The sequence below is a fragment of the Sturnira hondurensis genome, unplaced genomic scaffold (assembly GCF_014824575.4).
Source record: "Sturnira hondurensis isolate 20B ecotype Veracruz unplaced genomic scaffold, ASM1482457v3 Scaffold0021354, whole genome shotgun sequence".
NCBI classification, from domain to species: Eukaryota; Metazoa; Chordata; class Mammalia; order Chiroptera; family Phyllostomidae; genus Sturnira; species Sturnira hondurensis.
The window spans coordinates 17617846-17639876 of record NW_028093985.1 but is presented as its reverse complement, the minus strand read 5'-3'; positions in this window follow the sequence as shown (position 1 = coordinate 17639876).

Below are 22031 nucleotides of genomic sequence, written 5' to 3'. Positions count from 1 at the left end.
AAAAATCTAGTTTGAATTGGTACCAACTTAAGCTTCAATAGCATACAATAACTGTACTACTATCTGGCTCCATCCTCTCCTTTATGGTGTTATTGTCAAAAATTGCATCTTTATGCATTGTATTCCATTGACATAGATTTATAATTATTGTTTTATGCACTTACTTTTAAATGATATAGGAAATAAAAAGAGGTATTACATGCCAAAAATGCACTAACACTAGTTATTTTTCAAGATTTTATTTATTTTATTTTTCGAAAGAAGGGAGTAGAAGGAGAAAGAGAGGGCAAGAAACATCAATGTGTGGTTGCCTATTGCATTACCCCCTACTGGGGAATTGGCCTGCAACCCAGGCATGTGCCCTGATTGGTAATCGAACCTGCGACCCTTTGCTTTGTAGGGCTACACTCAATCCACTGAGCTATACTAGCCAGGGCCAATGAACACTAGGTTTTATGTTTACCTATGTAGTTAACTTTACCAGTGATCTTCTTTTTATGGCTTTGAGTTGCTATCTGGTATCTTTTCATTTCAGCCTAATCAATTTCCTTTAGCATCTTTCTCTCTCTTTAAAAAATTACCCTTTAGTGTTTATTATAGAAAAGATCTACTAGTAGTGAATTTGTTTAGCTTTTGTTTATGTGGTAATGTAATAATTTTTCTTTTAGTTTTAAAGGAGCATTTTGCTGAATTCAAAATTACTTTGCCATTTTCTTTCAATTTTTCAAATTTGGCTTCTATATTTTCTGGTGAGAGATAGGCTGCTTAGTTTTTAGAGGATGACTTATTTGTGATGAATTGCTGTATGCTGCGTACAAGAATCTCTGTCTTTAAACAGGTTGAAAATAATGGGTTGTGCTGTTCAGTTTGTTCTATTTGAAAGTTTTTGCTACTTGAAGATGTGTATATTCATGTATTTTATCAAGTTTGGTAAGTTTTTAAACAATATTTCTTCAAAAAAATTTTGCCTCTTTTTCACTCTCTTCTCCTTTTGAGATGCCTAAAATATTTGTGTTGGTATGTTTGATCATTTCTCACAAGTCTCTTAGGCCCTATTTATTTTCTTGTTTTTTTTTTTTCCTGTTCTTCAGACCAAGCAGTCACAATTGTCCTGTCTTCAATTTGATTATTCTTTTTTCCCTGTTTATATCTGCTGTTGAATACTTTTTGTGAATTTAAAATTTTATTTATTGTACTTTAAAAATTATTTATTTTTAGAGAGAGGAAGAGAAGGAGAAAGGAAAAGAGACATCAATGTGTGGTTGCCTCTTGCACACTCCCAACCAGGGAGTAGGCCCACAGCCCAGGCATGTGCCTGACTGGGAATTGAGCCTGCCAACTTTCGGTTTGCAGGCTGGCACTCAATCCACTGAGCCATACAAGTCAGAGCTATTTATTGTACTTTTGAATTTCATTATTTCTACATTAATCTTTTAAATAAATTCTTCACTTTGTTGACAATTTTTACTTTTTCCATACGTAGTTTTCCTAATTTTCTTTAGTCCCTTGTCCATAGTATTCTTTAGCACTTTGATCATATTTAAGACAGCAATTTATTTTTACTTTTTAAAGTATATTTTATTGATTATGCTATTACAGTTGTCCCATTTTTCCCATTTATTTCCCTTTGCCCTGCACTCCTCCACCCTCCAGCATTCCCCTCCTTAGTTCATGTTCATGGGTCAAACATATAAGTTCTTTGGTTTCTTTATTTCCTATAATATTCTTAACTTCCACCTGTCTATTTTGTACCTACTATTTATACTTCTTATTCTCTGTACCTTTTCCCCCATTCTCTTCCCTCCCCCTCCCCACTGGTAACTTTCCATGCGATCTGTATTTGTGATTCTGTTCCTATTCTAGTTATTTGCTTAGTTTGTTTTTGTTTTTTAGGTTTAGTTATTGATAGTTGTGAGTTTGTTGTCCCTTTACTGTTCATAGGTTTGATCTTCTTCTTTTTCTTAGATAAGTCTCTAACATGTCATATAATAAGGGCTTGGTGGTGATGAACTCCTTTAACTTGACCTTATCTGGGAAGAACTTTCTCTGCCCTTCCATTCTAAATGATAGATTTGCTGGATAGAGCAATCTCTGATGTAGGTCCTTGCCCTTCATGACTTTGAATACTTTTTTCCAGGCCCTTCTTGCCTATAAGGTTTCTTTTGAGAAATCAACTGATAGTCTTATGGGAACTCCTTTTTAGGTAGCTGTCTCCTTTTCTCTTGCTGCTTTTAAGACTCTCTCCTTATCTTTCATCTTGGGTAATGTAATTATCATGTGCCTTGGTGTGTGCTTCCTTGGGTCCAACTTCTATGGGACTCTGAGCTTCCTAGACTTCCTAGGAGTCTATTTCCTTCACCAGAGTGGGGAAATTCTCCTTCATTATTTTTTCTAATGCGTTTTCAATTTCTTGCTCTCCCTCTTTTCCTTCTGGCACCCCGGTGGTTTGGATGTTGGCAGATTTAAAGTTGCTCTGGAGGTTCCCAAGCCTCTCCTCATTCTTTTGAATTCTTGATTCTTCATTCTGTTCTGGCTGAATGATTATTTCTTCCTTCTGTCTCAAATCATTGATTTAAGTCCTGGTTTCCTTCCCTTCACTGTTGGTTCCTTGTACATTTTTCTTTATTTCAGTTTGCATAGCCTTCACCTTTTTCTCTGTTTTGTGACCACACTCAGTCATTTCTGTGAGCATCCTGATTACCAGTGTTATTGAACTCTGCATCTGATAAGTTGGCTATCTCTTCATTGCTTAGTTATTTTTCTGGAGTTTTGATCTGTTGTTTCATTTGGGCCATTTTTTTGTCTCAGTGCACCTGTTATATAGTAAGGGGAAGAGCCTTAGGTATTCACCAGGGTGGGGCAACCATGTTACTGCACTGTGGCTCTGTAGGTGGGGGAGTGGTCAGAAAGGAAACAATGCCATTTGCTTGTTTCCTGGCTGTATTTCAGTCACTTCCCCCACTGCTCCAAGCAAATTGGGCCTTTCTGGCACTGGTTCTGTGTGGATGGGCTTGTGTATATTCTAGGATCCTGTGGGTCTCTCCAATGAACTCTCCTATGAGGCTGGGAGTTTCTCCCACCACTGCAACCCCCATGAGTTTTTACAGCCAGAGGTTTTGAGGCTTTCTTTACCTCTGCTGGAACCCTGGGTTGCATGGTCTGTCTGGCTCCCCAGTTGTTCTTTCTGATCTATCTACAAGCAAATGTGGGACTGCCAGCCACTGCCTCACCTGCCCATTCCTCCACCCCACCTCCTTGTTGTGCATCTTCTCTGCCCTGCCCATCTCCACCCCTCCTAAATCCTTGGTTGTTGGACTTTTGCACAGCTAGATTTTCTGGCAGTTCTGATTGTTTTTTGTTTTAAAATTGGTTGTTGCCCTTTATTTGTTTTTTGAGGAGGCAAAGTATGTCTACCTATGCATCCACCTTGGTTGGAAGTCCAAGATAGTAATTTAAAGTCCTTGTCTATCAAGTTCAATGTCTGGGCTTCTTCAGGATGGTTTCTGTCAATTTCTTTTTTGTTTTCATGTGAGTCAGTCTTTTCTTTATTTTTCACATGTGTTTTAATTTTCTTATTGAGATATGGACACTTTTAATATTGTAATGTAATTATGGAAATCAGATTCTGTCCATTACATCATGGGTTGCTGTTATTACTTGATGAAGGCTGCAGTTATTTATTTGTTTAATGACTTTATCAAATTTTTTTTGCAAAGACTATATTCCTTGTCATGTGTGGTCACTGCAATATATGTGTATTTTCAGTGGTCAGCCAGCGACTTGATAGAGATCTCCTTAAATGCATGGACACAATAAGAGAAATATATATTAAAATATATATTAAATATATATTAAAAATATATATTAAAAAAGTGTTCTGACTTTTAACTTCCTTAAACAATGCCAGTGAATCTGCTTCAACCTTGTGGGTTTGAACCAACAGCCAGCTTCTGTGCTGGCCTATTAGCAAACTTCCAGGTAGATCAAAATACAGAACTTTGGAGAAGATTCCCATTGTCTACCCTAATGCCAGAAAAGTACATCAGGACCAGGCATTGTCTGTATAGTTACTTTCAGCAGGGCTTGAGAATTGTGCCTGCTATGTGTAATGTGGAAATTCATGAAAATTTACCAGTTTTTTTTTTGTCAAACACTCTCATGTATGCTACAAGTGTTCAACTAGACCCCAGAGTTCTGGAGGAATTGATTCTAACAGTTCTTACCAGCTTCAATGGTTGTTTTGTTGGACGAATTGACTCTAGGGCTTCATACCTTGCACTTCCATACCTCTCCTTTGCAGTTCATGATGAAAAGTGTTCCAGTTTGGACAATACATTTTATGATTACCCATTTGTAATTGAATGACAGGGGCAAGTGAAAGATAAAAACAAGTTCTTACAGAAAAATATAAACCATGAAGATTATCAGTAAATAGATGATTATGTTCCACCTATAGGTAAGATCATGTGGTATTTGTCATTCACTGCCTGGCTTATTTTGCTTAGCATACTGCTCTCCAGATCCATCCATGCTGTAGCAAAGGTTAGGAGCTTCTGTTTTCTTTCTGTTGCATAGTATTCCATTGTATAAATAAGTGGAACCTAATCAACAAAACAAACAAGCAAACAAAATATAACCAGAGACGTTGAATTAAGAACAAGCTAACAGTAACCACAGGGGAGTGGGGAGGGGATAACAGGAGGAAAGGGGGGAAGAGTCATTGAGGAACATGTGTAAAGGACACATGGACAAAGCTAGAGGGGTGTAGAATCAAGGTAGGGATTGGTGGGGTGGGGGTGAGTTGTTGGGGGAAAATGGAGGAAATTGTATTTGAACAACAATAAAAAATGCCATAAAAAGGAAAGAAAAAAGAGTACTAATAAATATTTATTGATTACTGAAAGAGTATAAGCTGTCAGGTGAATGGCACAAAGTTTTCCTAGTTTCAGTTCAATATTGTTCCTTTTCTTTGGGGAGTTTTTATACTAATCCAACATTGGTACAGTAAATGCCTCTACTTCAAGTGTTGACAGACCACATTGATTTTCATCCTGAGTGTAGATGTATAGTATCATCATTAAAACATGTGATCTGAGGGGCGGAGTCTGTAGAGCAGCCTTATCTATTATTGCTGACAGGGGTGCCACATTGTCTGTCTTCCTACTCGCTCCACCCTCTGACATCTGTGGGTGGGCAATGAACAATTGCTTTATGGTTGTATGCAGTCTGCAGGCCTTATGTTGTGTAGGCCTGCTATAGATAATGCTCTTTAATTGGACAAAAAGTTTCTGGATTAGCTTCTCTCCTATTTTAAAAAGTTGAGTACACACTGTTACTGCAGCATTTCCAGTCTATGCCAGCTCAAGGAGCAAGATCCTAGGATTGAAAATTAAACTAGGGCCTCCACATGGTGATAAATAGCACTGCATTATGACTGTTGAGTCTGATTATATTTATGGATTGTAAGAAGGTGTTTTTTTAATGTGGATTAATATATGTTTACTCATTCTGGAAATTCACTGGATCTCAGCTGCTTTTTGAGTCCTATGTAAGATAATTTTCATTAAAGTTTTTGGTAACTACTCAGAAAAGAACAATAGAGTACATTTGGGATGAAATGCTTTTAATGAGAGATCTTCAGTTTATTGGCTGTCTCTCTCACATAAGTGCAGAATGCTACAGGTGATAGCAAATTTAATCTCTTAAAAATGTAAGTGAATAAAACTACAAAAGCGGAAATGACTTGTTTACCTTTTTCTTTGTTCAGTATTGAACATGAATAAGTAAGTTTTGGTGAAATTATTCCTATAAGTAGCCCCACTTTATGGTTGAATTTTAAACTCTGGAAAAAGCAGTTGTGATGGAATTCCTATAGAAATGTAGGAATTTCTATAGAAATAAAATATATCGTATGAAAGTATTGCTTATGGTATATTGACAGTATAAAAACTTAAAAATTTTTATTATAATTAAAATGTGTAAATTATAATAATCTACTAAGAAACAAATAGTTTTAATCTTTTCCATGGTTCTGCATGTGATGTTAATGCTGATGCTTGAGTTTAATATTACTTTCACTAGTATTAAAATTGCTAACATCATAGTTTTGGTAATGTATATTTGAATATTTAATAATGTTGCTATAAACAGCTTCTCTAATGCTACATTTTCACTGAATGTGATGGGCCTTCTGTTAGTGCTGGCATTTAAGCAATCTTGCTTTCTGTTTTCCTGTTGTATATACAAAGCAAAGTATTCCCACCTGAGATTTCTGAAAGTTTCACTTGGGGAACAGAACATAATTTGAAAGATGTTTTCTTTTGTATATTGCTCAAATTAAGCTTTGCTTTGAATCAAGCCAAATGATTAAAACATAGTCCAGCCTTCTTTCCAGCAGTATGCAATTACCTCTAAGGCCTATAGTAAAAGGACTGACTAATTAAGAACACTTGTCTTTGTTTTTAGTTAGCAAAGATTTTTATTACGAATGTCCATTTTTGAAATTCAAAACAGTGGGTTTATTTTTAATGAACTTAAGAGTTGGAAGTTCTGAAAATTAAAGCATGTGCAGGTTATCCTCATCCTCAAGGGGACATATACTACTCCTATGTTCGTGTGAAGTAATAATGAGATAGCATAAGCAAACAGTAGATGATTCATGTCAGATGGTTCTCCAGTAATGTTAGGGGGGGAAAAAGCTGATGTATGGGATATTGAAGTCAGATTAAGTTGTTAATGTATATTAGTATATTCTTAATTTCCTTTTAATTGAAAAAGACATATTGACTTTAATTAGAACCATTTCACAGGAACTGTCAATTAGCACATGTCAAACTAGTTAATTCAGAACAGAATTCTTTTAATTAGGGTCTGCTTTCCTTTAACTATGGGGCCAATGAAATCAGCCTTTCCTTATCTAGATTTTAAATGTCTCTAAGACATATAATACAAATGTAGACTCTTATCTATTATTAGAAGCCCATATGGATAACATTAAAGTGATGATGCTGGCATTGTTCGTGAAGCACAAATCAGAGTCCCTTTATGACTGTTAGAAAAAAATGGCTTTGAACAAAGACTATTTTAAATACCAGATTTATCCTACTTTAAAAAGACTACAAAATTTATGACATGCATGTTCACATTTAAAGTATTATTTAATATGTCTGCTCAAATAAATGGGCCTATTCAAACGTTTTGTGTGTTCTATCAGCTGAAGACACATAAAACATTGTCAAGCCATACAGCAACATTTTTTCCTTAAATGAACTGTAATCAAAAAGGGAAAACAGACTGAATGATTTCTTTTGCGCAACATAAAAATAGCATTGTTAACTTTCATTACATCCAAAGATTTAATACCGTAGTTGATACAGTGACTAAACCACTAGTAGTGAGCTAATGTGATCTTTGTAATCAGACAGCATAAAATCTGGAACTTGCCTCTTGCTTAATGTACTACTGTGGAATTATAGCGTTTTAGTTGCAGTTGGTATGAGGATGGGCACAGACAGTGAGTTTTGTGTTATGTGAGCAGGGTTATGGGATGTTCACCTGCAAATAGGTATGCTCAAAATTAAAGGAAAATTTCAAGTGAAGCATAAAGAGAAGATTAATGTGAAATCCAGCTTACTTTATTATGTGAGGTTTAGCTATCATTTTACTGAGTTATAGCAAATGAATTTCAGAAATTAATAAAAAGTGTATTAAATAAGCTAAACTCTGGATTCCAAAGAGAATTATCTAGTACTGTATTTTATGTATCCTCATACTTGTTCATCTTATTATGAATACATTTAACTTAATAATAATGGTAGTATCCAGTTCTAAACTGAGCTGTCCTAAAACCGTATCAGTGGCTGCATTTGTGCCAACTGAACTAAATAAAGAATTGTAGTAATCTTCTAATTTGTGTTAACATACATAAAACAACCAGGCCAACTAACAAACAGCTAAAAAATGCAACCCCCAAACCCCTTTGTTTTTCTTTCAGAATTGACCTTTTTCTTTTAAATTGTATCTAGTGGTACCTTAGGTCTCTTACTCTGTGTTTGAAAGACACAACCTCCATTTCAGCATGTCCATATTTTATTTAGATCTATAGCTTTTAACATTTTGGGTATCATATAGTCTGTGTTGAAAGACATTGTCTTCCTAGAAAAATCTACATAGACATACATATAAAACGTTCAGGATAAGAAGTCTTAACTTTTTTTTTCAGTCCTCATCTGAAGATATGTTTATTGCCTTTATTTTATTTTTTAAAGATTTCATTTATTTATTTTTAGACAGAGGGGAAGAGAGAGAGAAAGCAAGGGAGAGGAACATCAGTGTATGGTTGCCTCTCTTGTGTCCCGTTCTAGGGACCTGGCCTGCAACCCAGGCAGGTGTCCTGACTGGGAAATGAACCAGCAACCCTTTGGTTTGCAGGCTGGCACTCAATCCACTGAGCTATACCAGCCAGGGCTGATTTTATTTTTTTATTAAATCATTTTTTATTTGCTGATCTGTTACAGTTGTCCCAATTTTCCCCACTTTGCCCTCCTCTGCCCATCCCACCCCTTGCTCTTACAGTCAGTTCCCACACTGTTGTTCATGTCCATGGGTCATCCATACATATTCCTTGACTAGTCCCTTCTCCTTCTTTCCATCATTATCCCCTCCCCCACTCCGATCACTTTCAGTCAGTTCCACGTTTCCATTCCTGTTCATTTATTTTGTTCATTAGATTCTCCTTATAGATAAGATCATATGGTATTTGTCTTTCACCAAATGGCTTATTTCACTTAGTATAATATTCTCTGGTTCCATCCATACTGCCACAAAATGTAGGAGTTCCTTCTTTCTGCTGCATAGTATTCCACTGTGTAAATGTACCACCATTTTTTGATTCACTCACTTATTGATGAGCACTTAAGCTGTTTCCAGCACTTGGCTCTGGTAAATTGGGCCACTATTAACATAGGGGTGTTAAGTTTTTATGAATTGGTGATTTGGGATTCTTAGGGTATATTCCCAGCAGCAGAATCACTGGATCAACAGGCAGTTCCATTTTTAATTTTTAAAGGAAATTCCATACTATTTTCCACACTGGTTGCACCAGTCTGCATTCCTATGAATAGTGCACTAGGGTTCCCTTTTCTCAGCATCCTCGCCATCGCTTGTTTGGTGGCTAGTGATGCTGAGCATCTTTTCATATGTCTGTGGGCTATCCATATGTCCTCTTTGGAAAAGTATCTATTCATATCCTTTGCCCATTTAAAAAAATACATTTTATTGATTATGCCATTACAGTTGTCCCATTTTCCCCTCCTCATTCCCCTCCACCCTGCACAACTCATCTCCCCATTACCCTCCTTTAGTTCATGTCCATTTGTCACAAATTCTTTAGCTTCTACATTTCCCATATTATTTTTTGCCCTCCCCTGGTCTATTTTCTACCTACCATCTATGCTACTTATTCTCTGTACCTTCCCCCTTCTCCTCCTCCCACTCCCCTGTTGCTAACCCTCCATGTGATCTCTATTTCTATGGTTCTGCTCCTGATCTAGCTGTCTGCTTAGTTTGCTTTTGTTTTAGGTGTGGTTTTTAGTAACCATGAGTTTGCTGTCCTTTCACTGTTCATATTTTTTATCTCCTTTTTCTTAGATAAGTCCTTTTAACATTTCATATAATAAGGGCTCGGTGATGATGAACTCCTTGAACTTGACCTTATCTGAGAAGTGCTTTATCTGTCCCTCCATTGTAAATGAAAGCTTTGCTGGGTAGAGTAATCTTGAGTGTAGGTCTTTGGATTTCATGACTTGGAATACTTCTTTCCAGCTTCTTCGTGCCTGTAAGGTCTCTTTTGAGAAATCAGCTGACAGTCTGATGGGAACTCTTTTGTAGGTGACTGTCTCCTTATCTCTTGCTGCTTCTAGTCCTCTCTCCCTTCATTTTAATCTTGGCGAATGTAATGATGAAGTGCTTTGGTGTGTTCCTTCTTGAGTCCAACTTCTTTGGGACTCTCTGAGCTTCTTGGGTTTCCTGGAAGTCTATTTCCTTTGCCAGACTGGGGAAGTTCTCCTTTATTATTTGTTCAAATAAGTTTTCTGCTTGTTGCTGTTCATCTTCCCCTTCTGATACCCCTATAATTTGGATGTTGGAACGTTTAAAGATGTCCTGGAGGTTCCTAAGCCTTTCTTTATTTTTTTTAATTCTTATTTCTTCATTCTGTTCTGGTTGGATGTTTCTTTCTTCCTTCTGGTCCACTCCATTGATTTGAATCTCAGTTTCCTTTCTATCACTATTGGTTCCCTGTGCATTTTGCTTCATTTTACTTAGTGTAGCCTTCATTTTTCATCTAATTTGCTACTAAAATGAACCAGTTCTGTGAGCATCCTGATCACCAGTATTTTGAACTGTGCATCTGATAGGTTGGCTATCTCTTTGTTGCTTAGAAGTATTGGCTCTGGGGCTTTAAGTTGTTCTTCTGCTTGAGCCATAATGTTTTGGTTTGTTAGCACCTGTTATGTTAGAGGGGAAAAAGCTTAGGTGTTCACCAGGGCAGGTCAATCTAGTCACTGGGTTGTGACTGGGGCCAGGGTCAGAGGAGGAGAAATGGTGTTTGTTCTGTGCTCTCTCAGATTTAGGTCCCCTCTGCCACTTCCCACAAGCAAATTGGGTCCTTCTAGTGCTGGTTTCTGGGTAGGTGGGCTTGTGTACATTCTAGGATCCTGCAGGTTTCTCCAATGAACTCTCCTGTGAGGCTGGGAGCCTCTCCTGAACCTCAACCCCTGAAAGTTTTTTCAATCAGTGCTTTTAGGCTTTATTTCCCATCACTGGGGCCCTGCATTGAGTGGTCTGTCTCACTGTCCATTTTTTCACCTGGTTTATTTGTACGTGAATGTGTGACTGTGGTCAGCCAGCTGCCTTGCGCCCTCACTGGGATCTGCCAACTACTGCCTGCATGCCTGGGTTGGTCTGGCAGCCACTGCTTTTTCCTGCTGTGACCCCTCTCCACAGGCCGCCAACTTCTCCCCTCTTACCAGTCTGTATGAATGGTTCGTTGTTGTCGGACTTCTGTACAGTTCAATTTTCTGTCTGTTTTGGTTGTGCTTTTGTTTCTAAGTCTTTGTTGTTCTTAAATTTGGTTGTGCAAGGAGGTACAGTATTTTCACCTATGCCTCCATCTTTGCCAGAAGTGACTTTGCCCATTTTTAAAACTGGGTTGTTTGTCTTTCTGACGTTGAGTCATATGAGTTCTTGATATATTTTGGAGATCAAACCCTCGCCCAATGTACCATTGACAAATGTGTTCTCCCATACAGTTTCCCTTTTGATAATAGTGTCTTTAGCTGTGCAGAAGCCTTTTAATTTGATGTAGTTCCCTTTGTTTATTTATCCTTTATTTCCCTTGCCTTAGGAGATATATTGGTAGAAATATTGCTATGCAGGATATCTGAAATTTTACTGCCTATGTTTTTCTCTAGGACTTTTATGGTACCATGACTTATATTTAAGTCTGTTATCTATTTTGAGTTTATTTTGGTGTATGGTGTAAGTTGGTGGTTTAGTTTCATTTTTTTACATGTGCCAGTCCAGTTCTCCCAGCACCATTTACTGAAGAGGTTATCTTTACTCCATTGGTATGCTCATGTCCACTTTGTCAAATATTAATTTGCCGTAGAAACTTGGGTTAATTTCTGGGTTCTATATTCTGTTCCATTGATCTATGTGTATTCTTTTATGCTAGTACCAGATTCTTTTGATTACAGTGGTCTGGTAGCATAGTTTGATATCAGATATTATTATCCCTCCTACTTTGTTCTTTCTTAAGATTACTGAGGCTATTTGGGGTCTTTTTTGGTTCCATGTACATTTTTGAAATATTCTAGATTTGTGAAATATGCCATTGATATTTAAAAGGTATTGCATTGAATCTATAGATTGCTTTGGGTAGTGTGGACATTTTAATGATGTTAACTCTTCCAATCCATGAACATGGCATATCCTTCCATTTTTTGTATCTTCCTTAATTTCTTTCCTCAATGTTTCTATAGTTTTCCAAGTGTAGGTCTTTTACCTCTTTGGTTAAATTTATTCCTAGGTACTTTACCTCTCTTGTTGATGCAGTAAATGAAACCTTTTTCCTAGTTTCTGTTTCTGATATTTCATTGTTGTTGTACAAAAATGCCATTGATTTCAAAATACTGACTTTGTAACCTCCTATTTTGTCATATTCACTTATTAGGTTGAGTAGTTTTTTGGTGGAGACTTCAGGGTTTTCTATGTATACTATGATGTCATCTGCAAACAAAGACGTATTTACTGTCTTCTTTCCAGTTTGGATGCCTTTTATTTATTTATTTTTGTCTGATCACTCTGGTTAGAACTTCCAGTACTATGTTGAATAAGAGTGGTAAAAGCAGACACTCTTTTGTTGTTCCTGATCTTAAAGGGAAAGCTTTTAGGTTTTGCCCATTGAGTATAATGTTGGCTTTAGATTCTTGTTTATGGCTTTTATTATGTTGAGATATGCTCCCTCTATTCCCACTTTGCTGAGTATTTTTATCATAAATGGGTGCTGTATTTTATCAAATGCTTTATCAGCATCTATTGATATGATCAGGTAATTTTTGTCTTTCCTTTTATTTATGTGATGTATTATGCTTATTGATTTGCAAATATTGTGCCATCCTTGCATCCCTTGGATGAATCCCACTTGATCATGGTGTATGATCTTTTTGATGTGTTTGCTGAATCTTGATTACCAGTATTTTGTTGAGGATTTTACCGTGTATACTCATCAGAAATATTGGCCTGTAGTTCTCTTTCTTTGTTGTGTTTTTACTTGATTTTGGAATTCGGATGATTCTTGCCTCTTAGAAAGAGTTTGGGAATCTTCCCTATTCTTGATTTTTTTTGGAATAGTTTGAGAAGAATAGGAGTTAGTTGTTAAATGTTTGATAAAATTCAGCTGTGAAGACATCTGGTCCAGGGCTTTTGTGTGCCAGAAAATTTTTGATTACTGCTTCAATTGCACTAGTTGTTATCAGACTATTTGGGCTTTCTCCTTTTTCTTGATTCAATTTTGGCAGATTGTATGTTTCTAGAACTTTGTCCATTTCACCCAAGTTGTCTAGTTTTTTGACGTATAGCTTGTTCATAGTAATTTCTTACAGTTCTTTGTATTTCTGTGAAATTGGTTGAAACTTCTCCATTTTCATTTCTGATTTTATTTATTTGGGTCATCTGTCTTTTTTTTTCTTGAAGAGTCTGGTTAAAGGTTTGTCCACTTCATTTATTTTTTCCAAAGAACCAGCTTCTGGATTTATTGATCTTTGAACTGTTCAAAATACAGTATTTAGTTCAAAATACTGACAGTATTTAGACTAAAATACTTTAGTCTCTATGTCATTTAGTTCTGCCCTGATGTTGATTATTTCTTTCCTTCTGCTTGCTCTAGGATTTGTTTGTTGTTGTTCCACTAGTTCTTATAGGTGTAGGGTTAGGTTTATTTGAGATTTTTCTATCTTCTTTAGGTAGGTCTGTATTGCTATGAACTTCTCTCCTGAGTACTGACTTCACCTTGTCTCATAGGTTTGGGTTGTTGTGTATTCATTTTCATTTGTTTCCAGATACTTTTTTTCTTGATCTCATTTATGAGTCATTCCTTGTTTAACAATATGTCATTCAGTCTTGTATCTGAATATTTTTGAGTTTTTCCTTAAGGTTAGTTTCTAGTTTCAGTCCATTATGATTGTAGCACATGTGTGATAACATTTCAATTTTGTTAAATTTGTTGATGCCTGTTTTGTGTCCTACCATGTAGTCTATCTTTGAAAATGTTTTATGTGCATTTGAAAAGAATATATATTTTGCTTCTTTGGGATGAGAGGCTCTGTATATATCAGTTAAGTTCATTTGATCTAGAGAGTTGTTCAGTGTCATAATATCCTTATTGATTCTTTGTTTGTAAGATCTATCCAATGTTGACAGTGGTGTGTTAAAAAACCCTACTATTCCTGTGTTTTTGTGAATATCTTTTTGAAGCCCTCCAAGATTTTCTTTATATATTTGGGTGCTCCTATGTTGGGTGCATATATGTATGTGAGGGTTATCCCTTCCTGTTGGACTATTTCCTTAATTATTATGTAGTGACCTTCTTTGTCCCTTTTTATGGCTTTTCTTTTAAAATCTATTTTGTTTGATATAGATAGTGCTACCCCAGTTTCTTTTCATGTCCATTTGCTTGGAATATTTTTTCTATCTCTTCATTTTCAACCTTTGTAGATCTCTTGTTCTGTGGTGGGTCTCTTGTAGACAGCATATATATGGGTTGTGTTTTTTTTTTATCCATTCAACTATCCTATGTCTTTTGATTGGAACATTTAATCTATTTATGTTTAAGGTTAGTATTGATAGGTACTCTTATTCATTGCCATTTTTTGGCACCTGTGTTTCTTTTTCTCTTTCTCCTCTCCTTATTCTACTTTTTATGGCAGTCCCTTTAGCATCTCTTGCAGTGCTGGATTGATGGAGATGTATTCTTTTGTCTGGGAAGCTCTTTATTTTGCCTTCCATTTTAAATGAGAGCCTTGCTGGGTACAGTAGTCTTAGTTGTAGGTCTTTTGTTTTTACTACCTGGAATGTTTTTCCAATCCCTTCTGGGTTGTAGTTTTTTCTTTTGGAAAATCAGCTGATACCCTTATTGGGGCTGTACGACCCGCTTCACCCTTGCTGCCTTTAAGATTCTCGCTTTATCTTTAAAATTTGACATTTTAATTATGATGTGTCTTGGAGTGGGCCTCTGTAGGTTCATCTTGATTGGGACCCTCTGTGTTTCCTTAACCTGCATGACTTTTTCCTGTCATTATTTTTTCAAATAGGTTTTCTATCTCTTGCCCCTTTTCTTCTCCTTCTGATATTCCTATGATGTGAATGTTGTTACATTTCATGTTGTCCTGAAGCTCCCTTGAACTATCCTCATTCTTTATGAGTCTTTTTTCATTTTGTTGCACTAACTGCATATTTCTTTTTACCTTGTATTCAGCTTGCTGATCTGGTCTTCTGCTTCATCTAGCATGCTTCTAATTCCTTCTAGTGTATTTTCATTTCAGATATTGTATTCTTCATTTCTTCCTTGTTCTTATTCATAGTTTCTATATCCTTGTTCATGATGCTGTAGTTCCCACTAAGTTCCTTGTAGCCTCCATAAAGTTCTTTGTAGTTCTCACTGAGTTCCTTGAACATCCTTATAACCATGTTTTGCACTCTATGTCTGATAGATCGCTTGGCCCCAATTCATTTAGCTCTTTTTTGGGGACCCCTCTTTTCCTTTCAATTGGGTGTTATTTCTTTGTCTCCCCATTTTAAGTGATCCTTTTTGTTTATTTCAGATTGCTATCCTGTCCTCATAGGGTGGACTTTTGTGGTAGGAATTCTGCTGTACTCAGTGATGCAGTTTCTCTGATCTCCTGATCTGGTTGCTCTAGGGTTGCCCTTTTTTTTTTTAGTTTATGTGGGCTCTCTTGTTGTACTTGGGCTTTGATTATTGGTGGCTCATTTGTTGGTGGGTACTCCCCTCCAGCTGGCTGACTGGGAATCAAAACCCCTGCCATGTCTTTATGCTGTTGTATAGGTGCTGGTTAACAAAGCAATACTTCCTGGAAAACTAAACTCATGCCAGCAAAAAAAAAAATACCCCCTACCACATCACCAATATCAAGAGCAATTGAGCAAAGATTAATAAAGTTAGGGAGATATCAAGAATATTATACAATAGGAAAAAAGAAATATGAGATGACTAAAGTAGTGAAAAAAGGTTTTGAGTGGGGAGAGGGAGGAGAAATCATCAGAGCAGGGAACAGAAAGAAGGTGAAGAAAAAGAGAAAATAAAATTTAAAACATAAGTAAGATGAAGAAGGGTGATGGCAAAATGTAGTAAGAAAAGGGATAGAGTATAATATGAGATTTGAAATAAAATGAAAAAACAACCAGGGGACAAAATTGCAAGAAAACCACAAAGGGTCTCTTTTTTCTTTATTAAGCTGTGAATAATAAAGGTTAATAAAGGAAGAAAAGGAATAAGAATATTGTACCAAAGAAAAAAGAGAATATGAGATGTTTTCAGTAAAGAAAAGTGATCTTGAAAGGATAGGGAGAGGAAAAGTAAGAGTAAGGAATGGAAACCAGGCTCAGAAAGGGGAAAAATAAAATTCCAAGCTCAAATAAGCAAGGGCAGGAGGAAGGCAAAATAAAGTAAGATGGGGGAGAGTAACCCATGAGATATAAAATAAAAAAGTGAACAAATAGAAATACAGTTGAAGAAGAACAGCAGTGACCATAATATCCATGCAAAATAAGCCACAATTTATAAAGTTGGGAAGGAAATAAGAATATCGTAAGAAGGGGAAAAATAATGTGAGGTGACTAAAGGAAGGAAGAATGCTGTAGAGAGGATAGGGGCAGGAGAAATGGTAGGAGTATGGGATAGGAACAAGGTATAGTGTGGGGGGAAATAAAATTATAATGTAAATAATAAAGGGCAGAAAGAAGGCAAAATGGAGTAAGACAAGGGAAGGGAATGTAAATTTTGAAATAATAAAATAAGAAATAATGTAAAATCTAAATAGAATACAAAAGAAAGAATAGTGAATTAGTTGGAATATAACTGAAGCAGAAGAAGAGATATTAAAAGGCTATATGAAAGGACGAAAAAAATGCAAATTCTGAAGAAGAATGAGGTGAAATTCACCTCAGCGGCTTGGTGTTTTCCTCCTAACTTCTCATTCTGCATCTGCCTTTGTGTTTTTATGAGCCCAAGGTTCTGTGGTGGGCGGTCCAACTTCTGGCAGCATGGCCTGTATCACCTTCACCTGCCACTAGGGGGAGCTTCTGTTATAATCAGGAGGGTGGGACCCCTGGGTCCCTGGATGGTACTGTTTAGTCTTCTGGGAAAATTGTGGGCATGTTCCCCCTGCCTTTGCACCACCCATCTTGGTCTGTTCCAGCTTGTTTCTAGTAAAGTATGGTTTCTAATGAATTAGCTGTCCATTTCAAGGGCAGGGCCAATCTGTGTAAGAGGGACAGTTATTTCATGCTTGGTGTTGATGGCAGCTTGGTGTGAGAGCTGAGACTGGGCGGGGCCCTGATTCCCCCTTGCTACACTGTTCCCTCCCGTGGAACAGTCAACTGGGGTCCCGAGTCTACCTGAAACGGATGAATAGGGATGGGAACAAGAGGCGCGAAGAATGACAGCAAGACAAAGGATTCTGATCAAGCTGCAAATTTTATTTTGAGCGGGGCTGTTATATAGGGGCAGGGAAAAAGGGGAAGTGGTTCTAATAGGTTGTCCTGTGCATGCTCACTGCATGCTCCTAGCAACGGTTGGTAGGTAGGCGCGTGATCAGCATCTTGATTGGTAGTTAGTACTCCTGCTCCAGGGATGCCCCCAAGGGTGGGGCCACCTGGCTTGGCTGCAATGTCCTGTTTGGGCTGTATCAGCCAAACTTTCCTGGTGCAGTCTTCTTGGTAGATTGCATCAGCCGTCTTTAGGCCCCGACACTACACTGATTTCTGATCTCCTTGGTTTGCTGGCCTCAGTGGAATAGGACCCTACAAACCAGTGTATTTTGTCTCCCATTTTACCAAAACAGGCCCTTTAAGTTTTCCTCTTTCTGTGTTTCTCTTGTGGATGTTCATCCTGTAGGGGGTTCTTGAGCCTGACCTACCTGTTTTGCAGATCTTCCTCATTGGTGGTGCTTTCGATCCTGAAAGAGGTGGGGTCTGGGTTGNGATTGGTAGTTAGTACTCCTGATCCAGGGATGCCCCCAAGGGTGGGGCCACCTGGCCTGGCTGCAATGTCCTGTTTGGGCTGTATCAGCCAAACTTTCCTGGTGCAATCTTCTTGGTAGATTGCATCAGCCGTCTTTAGGCCCCAACACTACACTGATTTCTGATCTCCTTGGTTTGCTGGCCTCAGTGGAATAGGACCCTACAAACCAGTGTATTTTGTCTCCCATTTTACCAAAACAGGCCCTTTAAGTTTTCCTCTTTCTGTGTTTCTCTTGTGGATGTTCATCCTGTAGGGGGTTCTTGAGCCTGACCTACCTGTTTTGCAGATCTTCCTCATTGGTGGTGCTTTCGATCCTGAAAGAGGTGGGGTCTGGGTTGACCTTTCCTTCCAGGAAATTCAATCTTCTGGGGAGCGGGAGACTCAACTCTCACCCTTCCAGTTCCCAGTCCACTGCCCTTGCAGCAGACAAAGTCCCAACCTCTCCCTCTGCACAGCCTCTGCCCTGCCAGCTGCACAGGGCTGGGGCCAAGAAATCTCCTTGCTGTGCACCTTTCTGATTTCTCTGCCCAGCTTCACTGAGTGGGAGCAAACCTCACCCTCAATATTCTCCCCTTCCTGGCAGGGCAGCTATGCACGGGGTTCCTGTCTGGCACATCTCAGCTCCCTTTGTAAAAAGTCTCTATGGGAAGTCTCTAAAAATTCTCTAAAAAGTCTTCGTGCTGTTGCAGCATGAAGTCACTGACCAGCTTTCCATACACACCACCTCTCCAAAAAGCAAATATTACTCCCAGTCGCCTGTGGCCATGGACTGCCTCCTCCACCCGACTCGGTACAGATAGAATCCCTCTCTATCTGTGGCACTCTCTTAGTTGGCTTTTGCTTCTTCATTTGTGGGTGTGCTGCTTGCTGTGTGTATATAGCCTGGATCTCCCTGACTTTGTGTTTCCAAGTCACTTTCAGTCCAGGTTTAGGAGTTCTCTGCTCTGGGAAGAGAAGAACCAACAAAACTGCGATCTCTGATCAGGCTCTTTATGGCTACAGGCACGATACATGGGGTGTTTCCCCTTCAACATATAAAAATCTCCTACTCTTCCTTGTGAAGCATCTTCCGTGCTCCTTGGCTTCCAGACTTCATATTAGTTAAGATTCCATTGAATGTTCAGTTTATTTTTTTGAAGATCAGCCAAGTGTCTGAGTTGGATGCAAGAGCAAGGGGACTCAGCTTCCATGTACTTGGCTGCCATCTTTACCTGTTTATTGATTTTAGAGAGATATCAAGGGGTAGAAAGAGAAACACTCATCAGTTGCCTTCTGTACATGTCCCTACCAGGAATTGAACCCGCAACCTAGGTATGTGCCTTGACCCAGGACCAAACTGCATTCTTTTGGTGTGTGGGATGACACCATAACCAATTGAGCCATCTGGCCAGGGTAAAAGCTTAACTTCTTAAAAAATAATTTGGAACAGCCTGCTGAAAGATATACCCTCAGTTTGATATAATTGACTACTTGCAGTGTTCTAATTACTGTGCTTGGTTCTGGGAATACAACGAGTGAGATGAGCAACTTTGGCATCTGAGTCACTGTAGCACGTCATTAACATATTTTCAGAAATTACTATGTAATTTTTTTAAAAAACCACTTTTATTCTGGTTAAATTTGATGTATATTTATAAATCTTGTTTAAGTTATGAATATGATAAGATTGACAATTTTATATAAAAATTGCCTGAAAAATGTAATTATTGAAACATTAGAATAGATTAATTTTATAAATATAATTTAATAGATTTTATTAATCCATCCCATTTTATCTATAATTCTGTTTTGGTTAATAATCTCAGGTAATATTAATTAATATTATAATTTTGATCCACCTCTTAGTTCTGTTTATTTATTTAAATTATAATTATACATAAAGAAGACATGAGGCATACTGATACAATTTTTATAAATTAGTCTCATTTTAAACTCAAAGTAAACTTTGCAAATGACCTTGGAGGGGTGTGGTAATTAATTTCTTGATTGTTCATGAGTAGGTTACTTATGCTATGTCAGAGTTTAAATTTGTACAGTGTTTGAGCTAAGTCTGCCTTTCAGAAATATTAGAATACTTGGGGTCTGTTTTTTGACCAGATAGTCTTAATTCCTTGTTGTATCTTAAAAGGAGTAGTGTTTGCATGTGTGTGTTTGTGTGTATGTGTTTGGTCTCTAAGAGTATACTATAGCATTGTAAAATATGTATATATATTCAAACATACTTATATACTTAGTATATGTGGTTTAGTCTCAATTTGCTCTTTGATTGTCTGTAGCAGTTTAAATTCTCTTGTCTATTTTAATTTATAAAATGCTGATCCTCGGTATATTAAATGCTGATCCTGTCTATTTTTCTTTTACCAGCAAAAGAAAAAAATTTTCTTTGGAAATTTATAGGACATATGGGTCTTATCTTGGTGTAATCATCCTAACCGTATAGATGGTTTAAGGTTTTATATATTGATAAAAAATAGGCAAAAATTATTCAGATCACATGTTTGTGGATGAAAGCCATAGCGATTTCACTCTGGCTTGCTTAGCAGTATTTTGACAGATTTNTATTTTAATTTATTAAATGCTGATCCTCGGTATACTTACCAGCAAAAGAAAAAAATTTTCTTTGGAAATTTATAGGACATATGGGTCTTATCTTGGTGTAATCATCCTAACCGTATAGATGGTTTAAGGTTTTATATATTGATAAAAAATAGGCAAAAATTATTCAGATCACATGTTTGTGGATGAAAGCCATAGCGATTTCACTCTGGCTTGCTTAGCAGTATTTTGACAGATTTATTTATTAGGAGCTATGATTCATAATAGTTTGATCCAAATAGGAAAATTCTGGAAGTTACTGTAGTGCTTCATTTAAAAGGAAGTAATTTTCAGATTAAGATTTTTAATTGTTGGATTTTAAGAATTCAAATGGAAACTTTTTTCCCTGGCTGGTGTGGCTCAGTGAATTGAGCACAGGCCTGCAAACCAAAAGACCACTCTTTCAATTTCTGTCAGGTCACATGCCTGGGTTGCGGGCCAGGTTCCTAGTTGGGGGCTTGCAGGAGGCAATCGATGTTTCTCTTGCACACTGACATTTTCTCCCTTTCTCCCTCCCTTCCTCTCTTTCTAAAAATAAATGAATAAAATCTTTAAAAATAAAATGGAAACTTTAAAAATTATTTTATTCACTTTATATCCTTAATTAATCTAGTATTGATTTTATTAGGGACTAAATGCAGCACTATACATGGGATTTTTGTTTACTCTGTGATCATGTAACTACCTAACCATGACCCTTCCCCATTTTTATCTAATGATCAATGGTATCCTAACATTAGTTAATATTATAATTTGGTAAATACAATTTATTATTTTGAATAAAATTGTGTTTATTAGTTTTTGGAAGTGACAGGAAGATATTTCTTTATTTTCTATTTTAATTTTTGTTGGCTGTGTCAGGTTAGTTTGGTTTAATACCACAAGTATTTATTTACACCTATTATTTCCAGAAACAGTTAAAATATTTTATATAATATTATATATAGGCATTATCCTGTTGAACATTAGTTAAAATGTTTGTCTGTTTTAACTATGTGGAATCTGTTAAAAACTATTAACCATCAGTAAATTAGTGATTGACTTTTTCAAAATTATTTATGGTTGAGATATTTTCAAAACAAATCTTATGCAATACGAACAATCTCATCATTCATTTTCTTTACTGATATCATTAGGGGTTCTGCATGTGGAAAAGCTGGGTTCAAATTCCTGTGTCACTATTTACTAGCTTTGTGAACTTAGATAAATTATCTGTGACCCCTCTGAGCTTTAGTTTCCTCCTCTGAAAAATGGGGATAATAATACTTGCCTTATAGTGTTGTAACTGTTAAACAAAATATGGAAAACCTTTAGCATCATATCTGTTATACTCACTAAATATTGGTTCCCATTCCTTTTTTAAACAGTTTTGTTATAACTGACTCCAATGAGATATGCAGTTATTTGTTAAGTAAAGTCACCTTTAGATAGAAAGGTGACTATACAAATTGGTAACTGAATGCTCTACTAATTTGATAATAGAAATTAATAGGAGAACTCTGCCACTGTCCTTGATGCTTCAGGAAAAAACACCTGGTGATAATCTACTTATAACCAGCAATCTTTTCTTCACTGTGTGTAAAATTTTTTTATGGCTGTTACTCGATGAAATGGCTTC